The 20906-nt window shown below is 41.7% G+C and overlaps 1 protein-coding gene across 3 annotated transcripts in view; it reads right to left on the minus strand.

The window, feature by feature from the left end:
• Nucleotides 1-20906, minus strand: part of NRG3 (neuregulin 3) — a 615395-nt gene that overhangs the window by 338340 nt on the left and 256149 nt on the right. Inside the window, exon 3 of one of the 3 annotated variants that reach the window (XM_082222408.1) lies at nucleotides 19725-19966. The exons of the other annotated variants lie outside the window; for them this stretch is intronic. The gene's annotated coding sequence lies outside the window, so the exon portion shown is untranslated. Of the gene's footprint in view, nucleotides 1-19724; nucleotides 19967-20906 lie in introns of those variants that run through there. 3 annotated transcript variants of the gene reach the window in all.

Genomic DNA, 20906 nt, shown 5'->3' on the forward strand with positions numbered 1-20906 from the left:
CAGTTTAATAACCCATTAAACCACGCCCCTGGCCAGGCATTATGCCATGATGCATGCTTCAATGGCAGCACCACTGCTGCCACTTTCCGAGCACAATTCAAAGTGTTGGTGCTGACCTTTAAAGCCCTAAACGGCCTCGGTCCAGTATACCTGAAGGAGCGTCTCCACCCCCATCATTCTGCCCGGACGCTGAGGTCCAGCGCCGAGGGCCTTCTGGCAGTTCCCTCATTGCGAGAAGCAAAGCTACAGGGAACCAGACAGAGGGCCTTCTCGGTAGTGGCGCCCGCCCTGTGGAATGCCCTTCCAGCAGATGTCAAAGTGATAAACAACTACCTGACATTCAGGAGACATCTTAAGGCAGCCCTGTTCAGGGAAGTTTTTAACGTGTGATATTTTATTGTATTTTTGGTTTTTATGGAAGCCGCCCAGAGTGGCTGGGGAGGCCCAGCCAGATGGGCGGAGTATAAATAATAAATTATTATTATTATTATTATTATTATTATTATTATTATTATTATTATTTCTTGCAGCACCAAAAAAGGCACCTGAAATGGTGCCACTGGCCCCACTCCCCAAATTAGGAAGGTTTTGCCATCTTATTCCCCTGCCCTCAAAGTGGAGAAATTTTTGCAGCCAGAGAATGGGACTGTGGTGGTGAGGAAGCACTTTTGATCCATCACTATTCCATATATATCCAAAACCAAGGAAGAAATTAAATGAAAATTTGAGATGCATCCCTCAGCCAGTCAGTCCATTTTTAGTTAATAATAAAAATAATACTGTATTCACAATGTTCTTGGTCTTGTTACATGACACTTATTGGCAAATGTATATAAACAGTACTCTCATGAGAATCTGAAAGCCATGGATGTTCACAGCATCCCCATTTACATTTTGATTTGTAACAGGTTTTCCAAAAATGTCTAACAACACTAAAATTAGAAGTGTATATCAAACGGCTGTAACAGAAAAGGAAAATCACATGTCATCTCTTATTTGTCATGTTAATTACACTTCCACATAATGAGCTTGACACTGGTTTCATAGTAAAAAATACAAGCTTTCAAATTAATTCAAAAGAGCCATTCTATGACATACATCATGCAGAATGTGATAGAGATAAAACTCTGTAGTTTACTATATTCAAATCACAGAAGGGTGTGTGCCATATCTGAGGAGAAAGGGCTGTAACTGGTGGTAAGCATCTGCTTTGCATGCAAGAGGTCCCATGTTCAATCCTGGAGACGTCTGTATAGGATGGGGAAGGTCTCCTTCCTTAAGCCCAAGCCCGAGAGAACCACTGTCAGACATCTGTGTAGACATTACTGAATTAGATGGACCGATGGTCTGACAGAACAGCTGAGATAGATTTTCTATCTTCTGAATACTCCTAAGCACAGGAGCAGTGGTATGCTAAATCTCTATCCCAGTAGTGTGCTAGTTTTATCTATGCTGATGTGTTTTGTTTTTTGTTTTTTTGTTTTGTTTTGTGGCATCCATGTTAAGAATGCTTCTACCTCAGCTTACCTCTCCTTCTTTCTGAAAACTTAGAAATTCATAAAAGGAGGGAAGGTATGGGAAGAAAGGCTATAAGATCTGTAAATGTTGCCAAGGAAAAGCATTCATAAAATGAAAAAAAACAACAACAAGAGAGTTGTACATAAAAGGTAAGGGACCCCTGGACGGTTGTCCAGTCAAAATTGACTATGGGGTGCACACTCATCTCTGCTTTCAGGCCAAGGGAGCCGGTGTTTGTCTGCAGATAGCTTTCCGGGTCATGTGGCCAGCATGACTAAACCGCTTCTGGCCCAACAGGACACTGTGATGGAAGCCAGAGCGCACGGAAACACTGTTCACCTTCCCGCTGCAGTGGTACCTATTTATCTACTTGTGCTGGTATGCTTTCTTCTTAGAAGGCTTGCAGGCAGCATGGAGGCAAACTCAGCCTGTGCTTGCCAAAAGCTGGGGAGCTGCTTTTGCTTCCATCTAGTCTGTGCAAGTAGATAAATACCTCTGGCGGGAAGGTAAACAGCATTTCTGTGCACTGCTCTGGTTCGCCAGAAGTGGCTTAGTCATGCTGGCCACATGACCCGGAAACTGGACGCCGGTTCCCTCGGCCAATAAAGCAAGATGAGCGCCGCAACCCCAGTGTCAGCCATGACTGGACCTAACGGTCAGGGGTCCTTCACCTTTACCTAGTCTGTCTCCAGACCCATAAATTTACTTTGAGGCAAGGAAAGGTAGTATTAATTGGGCATTTTCCTTTTAGAAACATAGACAGCTCAGTGGGGAAAATGGCATCACTTTTGCTCAAAAGAAAGGAAGAGGAGAAAATAGATGAGAAAGAGGAGCTTGAAGAAAGAGTGGGTGAAGTATGCTTGAGGGAAAGGGCCGAGGACTGTGAAGCCAAAGGTCTCTAATGGGGGAAGCAGGTCTGAAGAAATGTTATTTAAGATTAGGAGCAGTCATATGCTGTGGAGGAAGAGAGAGCAGGGGTGCAAGGAAGAGCTTGGTTAAAGGAAGTGAGAAAAAGTAGAAGGGGTGGTGGACAACTTATCTAGTTTGCACTTCCTGAAGCAACAAAGAAACCAAACTGTAGCCACTGTTCAAAATCCGCACTTATCCGCATTTTGCAATGCAGATCTCCCACCAAGCAATATGTACAAAAATGCATACATTAGGATGGTGCATGCATTAAAAAGGCATACATTTGAGAAAAATAACAATCAAAATGTGTTATATTAAGGGGAACAGCATGGGAAAATGGCTACTTTCTCTGGCAACTGCAGCCTAATGAGCCAAGGGAGCACAAAATTGCTAGCTCCAGAGCCTAGAACCTGGAAGAATGCTGCTATTGTATCTTCAGGACCTAAAACAATAAGTGCCAAAGAGCAGTGTGCATTTGGCTGGTGTTCAGAAATGAATTTCACAAACTAATTTGACCTTACCAGTCAATTCTTTGACTGCAGCCTTCAAGTTTTTCTTCCTTTGGACAAGTGAAAATTGCAAGAACTGTGGCAGAAAAAAGCCCAAGCATCACTTTGGCCATATTACTGTCTTAAAAGCTCTCTGAGCTTTATTCCACGTGGGCCCCAATATTGCTGTCCTGCAGAGAACAGTGCAGGGCAGAAAGATGCAACACAGTTGGAAGATATCAGCTGAAATGGAAGACCCACAGCTAACTCTGTCTCAATATGCAATTACCAGTAGCCAAGCTTGGGCAATGAAATGCAATCAGAGGCAGAGAAATATAGGGGATTTATGTCTCTGCTATACAGCTCAGAGCTTGCTGCTCCAACAGAACGAAACATGCACATCTGTGTGCCTCCATCACTTTCACTGAGTAGAGATAATTTCAGTAAGGAGGAAGGGATGAGCAGCAGTTGATTGCAGGGAGGGGGGAGTTGTAGAAATGTTTACAATTTCTTTGCATCACAGTTCTTTTCTTTTCCTTTCGCAAAAAGATCCAAACAGAGTATCAGGGGAACGAGGAGGGTTGTTTTGTTATTTAAGTTAAGCACAATGTGTTGGGAGAAACATAAGAATAGGAATAGACAAAGCAGTCTCTTAGACAATTGCACCACTACTTCCTAGCCCCTGCTTGGACACATTTTGGAGGTCCCAGGTCTCAAGGTGGTTAGGTTGGTCTCAACTAGGGCCAGGGCCTTTTCAGTACTTGCCCCGACTTGGTGGAACACTCTGTCACAAGAGACTAGGGCCCTGCGGGACTTGACATCTTTCCACAGCGCCTGCAAGACAGAGCTGTTCCGCCTGGCCTTTGGTTTGGACTCAGTCTGACCCCTTATGTTTCCCTCCCCTTATGGTTTTGATCTATGGGCTACTTTTAAAATGAGGCTGCATTTTAAATTGCATTTTAACCTGTATTTTAAATTGTCCCCCCCCCATTATGTTTTTACTGAAAATTTATTGGTGTTAGCCACCCTGAGCCCAGCTCTGGCCGGGGAGGGCAAGGTATAAATAAAATTTATTATTATTATTATTATTATTATTATTATTATTATTATTATTATTATTTTGAACCAGCTCCTTGATGCATTCCAATCACACACACATGTCTATGGCTCCTTGGAAGGCATCTCATTCCATGTTCTCTATTGCAAGGACCAGGGAAACAGGGAAATTAAAGAGAGATCAAGCGAAAGGAAGACACCGAAAATATGCTGTGCAAATAGATGGCCTTTTAACAGAACTATAATTTTCTACACAGGCTGGCATTTTATGTATGTCATAACCTTGCTTTATTTTTGTTACATGCAAAAGCCATTTCAATAATATAGAAACCGCCCCCTCTTTCCATTTAATAATCACAGATATGGTATTAATGCTACAGTTGCTTATAATTACTGCCCATCAAAGTCTGTTTTTCTTCCTCTGGTGTTCTTTCATAACCAGTCCACCTAATAGCTTTGCTGTGCCATTATATGCATGTGCCTTTTCCTTCCTAAGGTCAAACAATCTCGGTTTTAAACACACGTATCAAATTAAAACATAAAAACAAAAACCAGATACGTCAACTCCAATTTGGTCAATAGGATTTAGATGCTAAATGAAGATGTCCACAAAATCAGATTAAATAATCAACCTAACGTTTTCCCTTGACAAACCATCAGGGATGTCATGATAGTCTACCAGGATCAATTTCAAATGTAGATGTTGACATTTCACTAGTACAGACAAGTATCCTGACCCCCCCCATTTTTTTGTTTACTTTTTCATTACATTTATATCCCATCTTTCCTCCAAAGATGTTCAAACACTAGTGCAAGCTCAAAGAAAACCAAGGTAAGGTGTCACAGAATACATGAATCAGAATACAATTCTGATGTCTGACCTCACAATGTTGCTCTCAGCATTCTGATGGTCATTCAAATCTGCATTCTCATGTACAGGCAGAATAATTTGTCAACACAAATGTGCTACCTCACAGCTTAATGCACATTAGTTTCTCTAAATCTCTCTTTTCTTGTGGGGGGGGGGAGTGACACCAAAAACCTGTGTGAACATAAATTGCTTAGGGGAGAAAAAGACATTCTGCAGACTTTCTGTGGATATCCAAAACCAGATAAGACAAAGCAGAAAATTCCAGAGAAATGAAGGGGCAGGATTTGCAGATCTCTATGCACTGCGAACACATGAATACCAAGCCCAGGCTATCAACAACTTTGAGGCTTGAACCAAGACTAGTTATGCTACCTTTGGCTGTGTACGCAATGAAGTCTCAAATCTCAGAACGCAGAAGGGAACAGAGTGTGGAAAACTACCCCTCGCAACTGGCAGACAGTATGAAGCTATTGGCCACAGTGATCTCAAAATCACTTCGCCTCAATTTAAGCTAGGTGCTGCCAACAGCTACCAACTTGTGTGACACACTAGTTCATCCTCTCCTTTACACCCTGCACATGTTCTCCCATCTCCCACTCCTTTGGAGTCATTTGCCTGGGTGCAAAAAGTAATTTCAGAGGTGAAGGCAATGGTCTTAATTTCTTTCACTTGAAAGAAAGAGAGTGTGTGTCTTCTTTGAAGCCCTGTTAGTGAAGTAACTAAGTAGCGCTGTTAACTGTCTTTGAATCCCCACCAATTATCTAGTAAGGAAAAGACTGTTGAGAAAATAAAAGTATAGGTGGATCAGGAAAAGACAGAAAAAGTATTATTAACAGATACCAACTGAAGAACTCACCAAACTTTATTCAAGTCTTCTTAAGAAAGAGTGTATGATGTCCCCACAGTGTATGAAATTCCCAATGGATGGGGAATTTATGATTAGGCTAGATACAATGAAAATACTACAATATCATGCCCCCACGTATGGATAGGGAAGATAAGCATTGCCAAGTGGGATGATCGCTATGTATCCACATGTAGACACATAGACTAAGTGAGTGCTCCTGTTACAGTGGTACAAGAGAAGCAAAACAAAAAGCAGTACTTTCCAAAATGTCAGATAGCTGCAAGCACACTTTGCTCTAACTTATAACTGGAAGCACACTTCACTCACTCAGTTTAAGACAACTCGCTGAAAGTAAACCCAAGAGACAGGCAAAGCCTCTTGCTTCTCAGCTACTCACTGAAGATTTCCATAGGCCGAGCCCATGAGGCAGGCCAATGCAGAAAAAACTCCAATGGAGCAGATTGCATGTCTAAAGCCTTTTAATCTATCTGCAGTTGACACTGCTGATACATCATTTCCACACTTGACCCAGAGTCTCTTTTGAACTCCCAACTTCATTTGGTCTAGGGGTGGCCTTGCATTATAGCTCAGTCACACCAGCTCAGAGGAGCTCACCACAGTATTTTTGTCTTGTCACTTGTCTAAGTGTGTTACCTGACTGAAGATGCAACAAACAGCCACCTCCAAGGGTGCATTTCAGGGGTGGGGAGAGGATCTGGGGGTTGTTCACATGTTACAGTCAACAAGTGTACACAAACAGTTGAGCTGTATGCTTGATCAGCTATTCACATTTAATGTTCAACAAGTTTACAACCTGTGTACCTGCGTACACAAAAGCTGAGCTGTACAAATCAACAGGGATGCACTGTTTCACATGAACAATTGCACATGTGCAGAGACAACTTGTAATTGTGTATGGTGTAATGTGTGAACAGCCTTCAATTGTATCCAAATGCAGTCACAGTCTCTCTCTCTCTCTCTCTCTCTCTCTCTCTCTCTCTCTCTCTCTCTCACACACACACACACACACTTAAATTTATGTGTTTCAAGTCACACAGTGTGCAGCACACTCATAGTTCTCTCCTGACACTCAGTCTGAAACTTCCCACTCTAAATAAACAAAGAGATAGATATATTTCGGAGATGGAAACTGACTACTGGAAACTGAACCTGAACGAGTTTCAAAAAGCACACAGTAAAATCAAATGGGGACAGCAGGGGAGAAAAACAATGAAAATAAGTAACAGATTTGCTTCTCTGTGGAAATTTATTTGCATAATGACATCCCAGTGTGGAGGTTCAAAACCGCAGTTCCCAGGCACTCTGCAGTTCCCACAACTGCAGCCGAGCTAAACGACTTTACATGTCTGAGCAGCAGCATACAACTAAACTTGAAACGGCAAAAAAAAATGAGAGCTTTGAGATGGTGCCATCCATTCTGATTAGAATCAACGTCAATTCCCTTTGCCTTATTAAGAGTCTGAAGTGACTCAGAGGCATTTGTTTCCAATTCTCGTAATATGGAGCCTTTTAGGTCAACATGTTGGAACCATGGGGGTCTAAAAGAAATTCAATGTACAAAGACAGCCATATTTTGATTCCTCCCCTACAACCCTTATGTCCTCAACAAGCTTTCAAACATTTTTTTAAAGTCTTTCTTTTTCCAAACTGTCAGCTGAAGACAGCCTTTTGACTGCCAGGATAAAACAGACCACAAAAAATGGCATAAGTTAAAACTACCTCTACATCAGTACTTGACAATAACAGTATTATTTATAGCTTCACAACATATCTATGGCCATGGTGTTCCACAGATCTTTCGATCTTTGAATGTCAATATCACAGCAGTGGAATTGTTCCTTCACATTCTATTCCAACCACATGGCATTATTTAAACACCAATATAAAACCCTAGTGCCAGACTAGACCATTTCTTAGGGTAATATAAGCATAGGTAAGCTGTTGTTGTTGTTGTTGTTGTTGTTGTTGTTGTTACACAAAGTGACAGTATTGAGGGGCAGGGAAGGACCAGATTAGGAATCAGAGGGGTAAAGGGACCCCCCCCCCCGCTACAGTCCTGATTTCAATCAGGAGACCTCCATGCCAACAATTTGCATAAGGAAAAAACCATGCTACTGTTGAAATGGGACACGGGTGGCGCTGTGGGTTAAACCACAGAGCCTAGGGCTTGCTGATCAGAAGGTCGGCAGTTCGAATCCCTGTGACTGGGTGAGCTCCCATTGTTCAGTCCCAGCTCCTGCCCACCTAGCGGTTCAAAAGCATGTCAAAGTGCAAGTAGATAAATAGGTACCACTCTGGCGGGAAGGTAAACGGCGTTTCCGTGTGCTGCTCTGGTTCGCCAGAAGCGGCTTAGTCATGCTGGCCACATGACCCGGAAGCTATACGCCGGCTCCCTCGGCCAATAAAGCGAGATGAGCGCCGCAACCCCAGAGTTGGCCACAACTGGACCTAATTGTCAGGGGTCCCTTTACCTTTACTGTTGAAGTGAATGGAAAAGCATCAAGAAAAGGAAATGAAGGTAGACTCACACGCTCCTGCATATTCCTGCCTCAGTGAGAAATTTCCCCACAGTGTGTTTGTGGCGTTCGTACGGAGCCCCCGGTCGTCTCACGGACTATTGACCCGTACGCCACTAATCTGCTGCCACCAAACAGGTCCTCTCTTGTAAAATCACTTTAGTCTCAGTCAGATTCTCAAGTTAATAAAGAAGAGTGTACTTTATTTCAGACACAAACAAACTTTTACGGCATTCCAAACGTTGTTACTCTTTACTTTCTTAGTCTTATTTTCCTCTCTCTATCTCTTCTACCTCCCCTCACTCAAGAACCCACTGCCCTAACTGTCTCTCTATTTCCAACTGCCTGCCAACTGCTTCTCCAACTGCCTTTCCCAACCAGCCAACCCACTAAAACCAACCAACTACCCACCAACAACTCTAACAAACCTCGGGCTAAGCCCTTATATACACATGTAGGCTCTGCCTCCAGCTTTCCTATTGGTCTACATTTTTAACCCTTTCTTTTTCCCCTGTACAGACAGGCTCTAAAAGATTTCCCCACAGTGTGTTATAATTTTCTTAAACCACACACACCATTTAAATTGTTAATGCAGGATTTTGATCTGAAGTAGTGCTCTCTCTCTCTCTCTCTCTCTGTGTGTGTGTGTGTGTGTGTGTGTGAGAGAGAGAGAGAGAGAGAGAGAGAAAGAGAGGAGAGTTTTAAAAACCCACAATCCTCCCAACCTACAACCACACCTTGCACTGTGTTGGACATTTGTGTTGAATTTCTGTCAAAAACAATAACAGTCTGCACTTATGAGCACAGATACTGTGCTAACATATTGTCTAGTTTGGCCCTTAGCACAGCCACGTTGTCTTTTATATGGTAACATAACTGACCAAGAAGATGCTGTCTTTGGTGGTTTAGTAAAAATTGCCTGGCACAACATTTACTAAACACTCTGTGGCAAAATTCCTGGCCTGCCTCCATTGTCTATAGACCTCTAGCTTCAGGTCATCCTGCAGTAATTGCTTTCAGCAGAATCCCTGTTAAGCTCTAGGGCATCTCCCTGCCAAATCTTCTTCTTGTCCACAAGCTGCTGCCCATTTCAATAAGCAATGGTGGCCACTCTAACCATATGATTCCACTGCTGCCCATCTTAAGAGGAGGAAAAGATCTTGCCCATTTCAGTGAGAGACACGCTAAGAAATGTGTCTTCATACACGTGCTGCTGGCCTGAGGAGGAGAGGGCCTGGCCAATGTGACCTCATGTTGATCTCACTTAGCTGAAGGAAGAGTGGGCATTGTGACCTCATGCTGATGGTCAGAAGCCAGACTGGCCCATATGCCCTCCTGAAGGAGAGAGAGAAAGACACCATGCCCCCTTTCCTGTGTCTTGCCAAGCATCTCAACAGGAAAACTGCCTTTTCCCGCTTTATCAACAGGTTCCTAATTCCTCTGTGGTTTTGAACTGAAAATATTACAGGGACTGGAATGCCCTGGAGTCCAGCAATTAAAGCAATTTGATTATTACTAATGTCCTCAGAAAACTGCTCACTCCCTATGGTCAGAAAAGGAGCTAAGTTTGAGAGAAAATGGCTCCTTATTTTGCCCTGTCTCATCTGCTGCAGGTTGACTCTAGGATAGGACACAACTTGTTATATACGCCTTATTTTGTAAGCCGCTTTAGGTGGGAAATGTTGCAATGTGCAATTGAATCTGAAGAAATAATTCCAACCAAAATAAACCCAGCAACTATTAGGCATTTTTTCTCACCAGAAGCGACATCCTAGTCAGCAACAACAACAAGAACACCTGCCCATCTGACTGGGTTGCCCCAGTAACTCTGAGTGGTTCCAACGTATATAAAAACATAATAAAACATTTTAAAACTTTCCTATACAGGGCTGCCTTCAGTTGTCTTCTGAAAGTTGTATATTTACTTATTATATTGGCTCAGGAGTTGCCTAAGTCTACACCCACCAACAGTTCTCGGGTGAAAATAGGGACATCCTAAGAAAAAGTAGGACACTCTGAGATCAAATCAGAAATTGGGACGATAAATCTAGAGCTGTCCCTGGAAAATAGGGACAGTTTGAGGACCTCACACGTCCCAGAGTTTGTGTTGCTGCTGCTGCTGCTGCTGCTGTTTTAAATCACTCTGAATATCAGAAACACCTAATATGACATCACAAAGCTGCTTTTGAAACTTTCTGTAATTTCAAAAGTAGTTTAACATGCAAGCTGCTTGTTGACCCATCAGGCAAAAAGTTGGAGTATAAATAAATAAACAACAATATTAATTGACATGCGATGGTGCTGTCCTGTAATGCAGGCAACATGCTAAACTCCCCCCCCCCACTCCTCAATCACTTATCAACATATCTGTAAATTATAAAGTGTCAACCAACAAAACAAGTGCAAAGGTCTCAAGGGAATGCACAATGTCTTGTTTGCATGGTCTAGGGATCACAGCCTATCCTAATTTTCTGATTCATGACCTATTAACTTGCCGGCCTGATTTTTGTTTCCTGCAGAATGGCAAAACGTATAATCATTATATATTCAAGGCACCTCAACAAAACCTTTGCTTAGCTATGTGCATATTATTTAATTCCTCATGGCCCCCTTTTGAGGTTATTAATCTGGATGACTATTTGAAATAAACAACAGAAAATCAGCTCTGAGTATTACTCCTCCTGTCTTTGGGGCATTACAAGTCAATTGAACTGTCTAAATGAGTTATGCCTGGAATTAAAACATCCATGCCTTAGATTCCACCAGTGCATCCTGCAACTGCAGAGTTGCACCTTCATTGGCAATTCATAACTCGCACTGTGTTGTGTGTGCAAGCTTCAGTGCTTACAAAAATAGGAAGGGATTCAGCAAATTAAAATGTTTAGTAAACAAAGTTGTCCAAAGGGAAATCATTAGCAAAATCAGATCCTCTGAAGGTGCTCAGTGGAAAGTAAAATTGCTTCATTACATAAAACACTAGGCACAGTGCATACTGAGTTCGACACCTGTCGGAGGGGTAGGCCGAAAGAGAAACAAAGGATTTCTTGCTCCTTAACAAAAACATATTGTTTGTCTCAGTGGGCAGTAAAACTTAGATATCATTATAGCTGTATGTGCAGGTCTAGAGAGAGGCTTATTTATTTATTTTATATTGTCAAACTTTTCAAGTGATCCCCCGCCCCCAATAGACTTACATAAAAAATCCTAGAATATAAACAATAATAGAGTATAATGTACGCAGGAAGTTAGAAGCATAAATTAATATTGAACAGGGGAAAATGAAAAATTGTCAGGAAAACTCACTCTCCCCAAAACATTGGTTGTACTCAACTAGGTTTTACTCAGAATAGATCCATTGGAATCAATTAACATGACTAAGTTAGTTCCATTGATTTAACTGGGTCTACTCTGAGCATAGCTTCGTTGAATGCCACCCTATATTAGCAGCCAAATGAAATGCAATTCTGCATGCACGAACACAGGATTCATGGTGTTCAGTAATTTATTACACTATATATAAAATATATCCCCAGACAGTTCCAGATGCATTTCAGCAACCCAAAAAACCAGACATTTGGCACATATAGGCTGTGCTTGAACGTAATGGTAATTGTTTTAGCATTCTGTAAATAAGCTGCAGGTGAAGTATCACCCTCCTGCAGCAGCAAAGAGACATTTGGATGTTTTTGCCTTTATTGCAGAGTAACTATAGCTTCTTATGACATGCAAACCCAGACAAATTCCCCAGTAAAATTCTATTTCCTATTCCAAAATACAGTACTTCCCATCTTTGATAGTTGACATGCAACTGGTTTTAGTAACTGAAAGTTAGCATGCAATGGGATTTAGTATTCAAGTGTATTTTCTTGACCGCATGCAATGATAGTCAACATGCAATAGTAATTAGTATTTGATAGTTCACATGCACTTTTCTTTTTGTTAGGATGCGACTGCATTGCACTCAAGGCAGTTTACAACTTTATTTTATCCACATTTATTGTACTACTGACATAATTCAACATGTGGGAGAAACAAAGACCCCCAACAAGTCACAAGTGCTCAAACTTTCATATTTTGAATGAAAATTTGACCTCAATATATAGCTTCTGAAATTGAATTGTTTTGAAATTTCATGTCCACAACAAACTTTCAGTGGCGGCCATTAGGAAGAAAAAGTTGGAAGAAAAGAAAAACACTAGCGGGCATTGCTAGAAAGACTTGAGCAAGATCACCCCCATCAAGATTTTGGTCCAAAGTGATTGTCCAGCTATGGAGTTGTGTTCATTCTATACTGTAGCCATTCAATAAACACAGGACCGCCCCCCCCATTACATCAATCACAAAGATGCTGCCAGGAAAAGCTTCAGGGATCTCTGTCCTCTATATTTAGCACCATAGGGTTTGCCATCCCAGCATAGTGTGCCTTCATGTGATGGCATGGATCTAAGCCATGGGTCAGCAAACTAAGGCCCGGGGGCCGGATCCGGCCCAATTGCCTTCTGGATCTGGCCTGCGGGTGGTCTGGGATTCGCCACGTGGATTGGCATGGGAATTCTGATCGTTTGGGCTGCACCATTTCCACCTCCCTCTCCCTTACACATACCGCGGCGGCCCTCCTCCCTCCCTCCTCCTGGATTCTCCCCACCCTGCCTAGAGGAGGAAGGGGGCTGGGCTTTGTTGAGCCGTGGTTGGCTGAGCTCCATTTTAAGCAGCCCCTCTCAGGCGCCAGCCCTTTCGTGCCACTCATTGTCCCTCCGCCACCGCCAGCCCCTGCCACTCGCAAGGAACAGGTAAGTAGCTCATCCAGTCCTGTGGAGAAGGGAGGGGAGAGTCGTGGGGGGGATTTTTTTCCTTTCAAAATATAGTCCAGCCCCCCCCCCCCCAATGTCTGAGGGACAGTGGACCGGCCCCCTGTGGAAATTTTTTGCTAGCCCCTGATCTAACCAGTGAGAAACGGTAAATGTTCTCTTCTGGGTGAGGATTCCTCACTAAAGTATTTCATGGCAGCATCCCAGTGGACAGCATATAGTCTGCTGATGATCTTGGTGTAACCCACCCAGGGACCTTCTAGTGAAAGGCAACTGGTAATAATCATAATCATAATCTGTAAGCCGCCCAGATTGCCTGGGGAAACCCAGCCAGATGGGCAGGGTATAATAATAATAATAATAATAATAATAATAATAATAATAATAATAATTGCAATAATCATTTTTAGACTGTAAATGTAGGGGCAGAGACTGTGTTATTTTTCTTGATGTGTACCAGGGACTAAGAGCCTTTCCAGCTGAAAAGCACAATATATATGCTTTGAATAAAGAAATAACAAAATGTTTGTTGGCTGTCCTTGCCATACTTCTAGAAGAACTGCGTAGCTCTCCTTCCCTTCCCAAAAAATTGTCGGTGTCAGCCTAACAGATTGTGTTTTTCCTTCAGTGAAAGTTAACTAACCTTGAGATACTGGCTTGCCAATTAAGTGCTTTTCTCTATCCAGTAATGTCATTTCCGTTCCGTTTGACCTACATGTTGGAAGCAATCTTCTGTAACGTTATGCTTTGCAGCGTTTCAAGTCGGGGTATACCAAAAAGACAGACATGAAAAAAACTATATAGGATTGTTAGCATTCACCTCTAAGTATTTTATAAAGTGAGTAAAAACACTTATTTTTTCAGAAGGATGGAGTGTCTGCTTGAATGTTTAAGATGATGTTAGCACTTTTTTCATTATATCATATTTTATTTCAGTATTGTAATCTACCTTGAGGGCCATTTCACCAGATAAAGACAAGATACAGTTAGTTGGTTAGTCAGTTAGTCAGTTAGTCAGTTAGTCAGTTAGTCAGTTAGTCAGTCAGTCAGTTAGTTAGTTAGTTAAAGTGATGTCCAACACTATGGCCACAACCCTACAGAATAGAAGGGGTGCTTAATTCCATTGATTTCAATGGTCTTAAGCAAACCTAACTTTGTGATGGCTTGTGGCTGAGATGGTAGCAATCCAAAAGATATGCACTTGCACTGATGTTTTGTAGGTGCACATTTTGCCTCCCATCCATTTTTTGTTCAGAGCCAACCCCAGGCACATGTGAAGCTTCTCCAAGACTTTTTTTAAAAAGGTTTTGAGGATTGGACATGAGCTTTTTAGAAGTTTATTAATCTGCATGTGCTATTTTCTGTCCCACCCTCAGCCACATCCTCTGTACACAGTCAGCGTAATATCTTGGCCAGAATGCTAGACTTTTCCCGGAGAGACCAGCCTTCTCACTCATAAGCTCCATCCATCTCAGTATTGTCTGGACTGACAAGAGATACCAGGGACTGGATCTAGAACTTTCTACATGTGAAGCATTTGCTCTACTAATGAGCAATGCCCTTTCCTCTCAGTTTAAACTCCTTCACATGGTTGCTGTGAGAATAAAATCGCCAAGCGCCAACTATGCCACCCTGCTGGAAAGGATGATGATGGATGATAAAGCACTTGTGCTGTCAAAACCTTTAAAAAAAAAAAAGACCCTCAGGGACTTAATAAGAATTGAAATGGAATTTTAACAACAAGTTCTAATCAAATTGCATATTTGGTTCAGCAGAGTTAGATTACTCATCTTCAATCCACTTGGAAGAATCCACTTGTTGGTCATTGACCGTATTAAAGATATTTGATTTGAATCCACTTTAAAAAAGAAAAAAGCAAGCAACCAGGACGGGGACATATAGGCAATCTATATTTAGCTTCTCAAAGTCATAACTTTGTGTTGCTTTACTTCCCCCATTTTAAAACAATAACAGCAGCAGCTTTGAAGGAACTTCATATTTCAGCTTTCATTTCTTCCCAGACAGGTTTTTTTTTTTTAATTGTGCCCAATGGTAGATTTTTAAATGAGTTTCCCTAGGTGCCTGGACTCAGATTGGGGAAGTTGTTAAAAGCAACAACGAAAATTAGTATATTTGGGTTTTTGGGGTTTTGTCACTCAGTGTATTATTTCACCTCCAATTAGCTCCATTTTTACCATTCCAGTCTTATTGTGTGTACCAGAGGCTGCTTCACTTTACCAGCTGCCTCTGAAATAATGCATGATGGAGGTTTGAAAAAAAGTTGCTCGCTATAAACTCCATTTAAAATCCTCATTTGAAAGTCATTTGCTGACAATGTCTTTTGTCAGTTGCATGGTTTTGTCCTTCACACTTTCTTTGAAATGCTGAGGAACGATGCACACATAACACACAGTGTGTGTGAATACAGACAACCATTTTGCACAGGTACCCCCAAACTTGGCCCTCCAGATGTTTTGGGACTACAACTCCCATCATCCCTAGCTAACAGAACCAGTGGTCAGGGATGATGGGAACTGTAGTCCCAAAACATCTGGAGGGCCGAGTTTGGGGGTGCCTCATTTAGCAGGTGGGAACTTCCAATCTACATGAGAAACTAGGAAGCTTATGCAGTGGGAGGAGGAGAGGACCGGGGGTGAAGAAGGAGCCTTTCCCCATTCTCTGGAGACTCCTAAGAAACCCATCAAAATTGCTGTACCTGGAACTAAGTGTGGAGAGTGCAAGCGAATGGGACACAGTAGTGGGCAACCTTGAGGAAATATCATCCACCTTGGGCCTGTAGCATCCTGCCAAGCAGTAAGTAGAGTTTTACCACTCCTCTGCTAATCCATTTTTTTCCAGTTGGGTATGGATGTGTGGAGAAATTCTCCTCATTCGGCTGCATGACATAAACAAGCTGCTTGCCAAGCAGTTAAATGCACAGCATGGTAAACTGCTGCTTCCTAAATGATTGCCTGGGGACGCGGGTGGCACTGTGGGTTAAACCACAGAGCCTAGTGCTTGCCAATCAGAAGGTCAGCAGTTCAAATCTCCGTGATGGGGTGAGCTCCCGTTGCTCGGTCCCAGCTCCTGCCAACCTAGCAGTTCGAAAGCACGTCAAAGTGCAAGTAGATAAATAGGTACCACTCCGGCGGTAAGGTAAACGGCTTTTCCATGCGCTGCTCTGGTTCGCCAGAAGCGTCTTAGTCATGCTGGCCACATGACCCGGAAGCTGTACGCCGGCTCCCTCGGCCAATAAAGTGAGATGAACGCCGCAACCCCAGAGTCGTCCACGACTGGACCTAATGGTTAGGGGTCCCTTTACCTTTACCTAAATGATTGCCTGGCTTGGTCACAGGATTCAAGGAGACTCACAGACCTATGTAGATCTACTCAGCATTAACTCCTGTTGAAGGGAAAGGGAGGCCATGATCCCTACTGCTCACAAACATGCCAGCCAAACTGTATTGGCTGTACTTCAGAAGCTATGTGACACAGAATCAGTGCTGTGTAGTGGTTAGAGTGAAGCTCACTGAGGGATCACTGTCTCTCAACCAAACCCAACTCACAGGACTGCTGCAAGAACGCAGTCAGGAGCGTCTTTACCCAGGGGTGCAAGGGGTGCAGGGCACCCGGGCGCCAAATTCTGGGGAGTGCCAGGCACCTGTTACTGAGCCCCCTAAGCTCTTAACTATCTACCTGTTATGAAATAATAAATAATTTTGATCAAGCTAGAAAAACAAAATACATATATACCTAGGTATTACCGAAATGTATATCTACTGTTTCACTAAAGGTCTTTCAACTTTGTGTGCTCATTTACCAAAGATGTGCCGCACCAGTGGCGCTTGGCATTCACAACGGCATGTTTTAATTTCATCACTTACAGTTCAAATTCGTTTAGAGAAATCGTTAAAAAAATAATGTTAATTTTTGCTAATTGTTGGCATTTTCTTTGACTAACTACTTAGTACTTAGGGCTCTACTACACATGGGTTTCAGCACGTGATTTTAGTTTTCCATTTCTGCAAAAACGCGCCTACAGCACACACTATGAATTCCGCAAGCTGCATTTTTTACGATGAATGCTAAGCGAGAAACACATTTCTTTTTCCTCCCTACTTTCGTAAACAAGAGATAAGGTGTAAGCATGGTCTCTGACATAAGCATAATAAAAGTTTATTTGGGGGCTAAACTAAATTTGGGGGCGCTGGACAGATCTTTGCACCCCGGCGGCACATATGCTAAAGATGGCTCTGAACACAGTCAATATTTATTCTCCTGTGTATACCACTTTGAGCTCCTAGGAGAAAATAAGCAAGCTGTATGATGGGCGCCCAGTGCACAACTAGTGGGCGTATCTGCTTGGAGGTGTGTGAGAGGCAGATGCAACCCCAGTGCTCTTCTCGTGTAATTGTGAATACATGAAGGGGGGCCCTCTTAGGATACGTAAGATAGTTTTACTGTTGGGTGGGGTGGGGAAGAATACTGGGAGAGATGGAATATGGAAATATGCCCTACCCAGAAAATTCTGGGGCAACCAAAAATAATGACTGGAAAATAAAAACCCACCATACAGCTGTACATATTCCTGTCGGAAACTGTGTGTATCTGAAGAAGTGTGCATGCACACGAAAGCTCATACCAAGAACTAACTTAGTTGGTCTTTAAGGTGCTACTGGAAGGAATTTTTTTATTTTGACTGTCGGAAACTGTACAAGAAAGAGAACATTTCTTTATTTATCAAACAGCAGCAGAACTGCTGCAGCAACAGGATGGCGTAATTCTGCTAGACCCACCACTCAAAGGATGCAATTGCCCGAGTGAACATGCCAGAAATTTGGAAAGGAAAATGAAGTGTAACAACCTTGAAAATACAGCAAATAAAAGACAATTCATGGTTGATATTCATCCCTGCTGGCACTTAATCAATAGAATCCATAGCCTTATTAATACAACCAGTGCCAAGCATCTGCTGATAGAACACATTCAGTGACTGAACACATACCGGTAATGGCTATATTCATTTTTATTTAATTATTTCCTGCCAATATTGCACCACCTGTTGTTCTCCTTACTGAGAATAGGGAAAAACAACACACACAAACACAAAATCTGCTTGGAGGAATGCATTCACTTATGACGACGTTTTAACTGGATTTGGGGGCAGGGGCAGGAACCAACTGGCTTGTACTCAGTAGGTCCCATCTTAGGGCTGGTTCATGCACAAATGTTCCTCAGGCATTTTGGAATTCAGGGTCAAATATTAACATGTATTCATCACCTCTCCCCAATTATGAGATCCAGTCTTGCTTATTGAGCCACAGCTATGTCGCTGCTGCTCTCTGCCTGAGAGATACAGTACAGTACTCTGTTTCCTCCACCACCCTGTTGCTTCCACCTCACTGATTCTTTCTGCTCAGAAACCATATGGGCTGAGGTGGTTTGGAGAAATGAAAGCTCTTCCCATCGACTCCTGCCCTAGGCTTAGCAGTAAGTCTGAGCTGGCTACAAAGACAACCGTTTCCTAAAGTGCCTATAAAGTTTTATGATAGGTTTAGCGAGTTCATGCCATAAATTGCCACGCTGCATGATTCAGAATAATTAATTTAATAAGTGTGTCATATGAGGAAAGTAAATAAAGGGGGAGAAGTGAATGATCAGTGAAGCATATAGGATTGAAAGGAAAAAACAAAATCGCCAGCCAGCACAGAATATTAAAAGCTTGATGGATTTTTTTCTTCTTCCTACCCTGCCCCAAATCTTCCTTGAGCTACTTCTTTTTTATTTTTATTTTTTTTAACTTTTATTTTGCTTTAAACAAGTACATATAAATATAGACAACCAAAATTACAAAGGACAATTTCTTAATAGTAATGAAAAAAACTACAAAAACCTACAAAAAAAATATCAAAATACATGACACAGAACATAAGGAACTATGGGAAATATAAAAGAACAGAAAAAAGAAAAATAGGGGGGGGAGAAAAGGAAAAAGGAAGATGAGCCAAAGCAGGAAAGCTCATGTATTGTACACTTCCGTCAAGCTCACAACAGATCATTATTCTTATCAATTCTCTCTATCTGCATTCCAAAGGAATCCCTCATCTTGGTATCAGGGTGCATTTCTCTATGCGGTATCATTCTAAACATAACGAGGTCTTTCTTGTTGAGCCCTTGTCCCCTAAATAATTATTTAAACATTCCCATTCTTCTTTGACCAATTTTTAAGGTTTATCTCTTATTGCATCTGTCAGCTTTGCGAGCTCCAAGTACTCGCACAATTTGACTACCCATTCCTCTTTAGTGGGTGTATTTTTATCTTTCCAGTGTTTTGCCACTATAACCCTTGCTGCTGACGCTGCATGCATAAATAGCCTAGTTTTGTTTTGGGGAATATTATCTGAAACCATTCCTACTAAAAATTCTTCCAGTTTCTTGCTAAATGTTGTTTTTATCAATCTCTTTATCTCTTCATAAATCATGTTCCAAAATCTTTGTATCTCTAGACAGGACCACCACATATGGTAGTATGTTCCTATCTGTTCCTTACATCGCCAGCACTTGTTATTGTTTGATTTATTTATTTTTGCAAGTTTTACAGGGGTCAGGTACCACCTATAGTACATTTTCACAAGATTTTCCCTTATAAGGAAACAAGCCGTGAATTTTATATTTTTAATCCATAATTCATTCCAAATATTGGGTTTGATCGTATGTCCCAGGTCCCTCTCCCATTTTACTGTAATTTCTTTGATATTTTCCTCCTTTCTTTGCCAATTCAAAAGTAGTTTGTACATTTTTGAAAGTGTCTTTGGATTATTATATAAAATATCCTTCTCCAGATAGGATATTTTTTTGTCAAATCCTTTGGTTCTTTTACCTTTTTCAAGGGCGGCTTTTAGTTGATAGTACTCCAGCCAGGTTATTGCCTTCTGTTTCAATTCGCTTAGGTCCTTTATTTTCAGATCACTACTTGTTTCCTCTACTAAATCCTTATATATCAACCAATCACTGTTCATATTTATCCTGTGAACTGACATAGATTCCATTGGTGACAGCCACCATGGTGTTTTGGTTACTACTGATTTTTTACTCCTCTCCCATACTTAATATAATGCCCTTCTCACAATATGATTTAAAAATCCTTTGTGGGATTTAACCTTGTCATAGCCTATGTAGTCATGCCACCTGTACACAATATCCCATCCCTCCAGATCTAGGACTTCCGTGTTTTTAATTAATATCCAGTCCTTAATCCATGTCCAGCTCGCTGACTCAAAGTACAGTTTAAGGTCAGGGACCGCAAAGCCTCCTTTTCCCTTCAACTCTGTTAGTAGCTTAAATTTTATGCGTGGTTTTTTCCCTTGCCAAATAAACTTGGCAAGGTCTTTCTGCCATTCCTTAAAACACTTTACGCCTCTAATTATAGGTATTGTTTGGAACATTTTAAATGTGGGGGGGGGTTGGGGGGAGTGTTATTTGGTTGTTTTTAAGTATTCTGTGTTTTTATATAGTGATATTATCTTGTGAACTTCTCTAAGACCTGTGGGTGTGGAGCATTATATAAATTTAATAACTACTACTACTGCTGCTACTACCACTCTAGCAATAAGAACTTCACTATTTAGAAGCATTTGTGTTCAAAGCATATTAGGGGACCTTTGTATTCAAAATCTAAAGAGTGCTATTAACTGTAAATTACAGGATCACTCATACAAGAACCATTTTCATAAACTTTTTTTTAGTGGAAATGCGAAAGAACTCTTCCAAATCATGATTATAATAGTTTGTGGTGGAGGAATGAAGGGATCAGGGGAAAAACGTGTTTTGGAGGTTGATTCCACCATGTGATCTAACAGTCAGTGCTAATCA

This window comes from Podarcis vaucheri, assembly GCF_965113315.1.
Source record: "Podarcis vaucheri genome assembly, chromosome: 5".
Classification (NCBI taxonomy): domain Eukaryota; kingdom Metazoa; phylum Chordata; class Lepidosauria; order Squamata; family Lacertidae; genus Podarcis; species Podarcis vaucheri.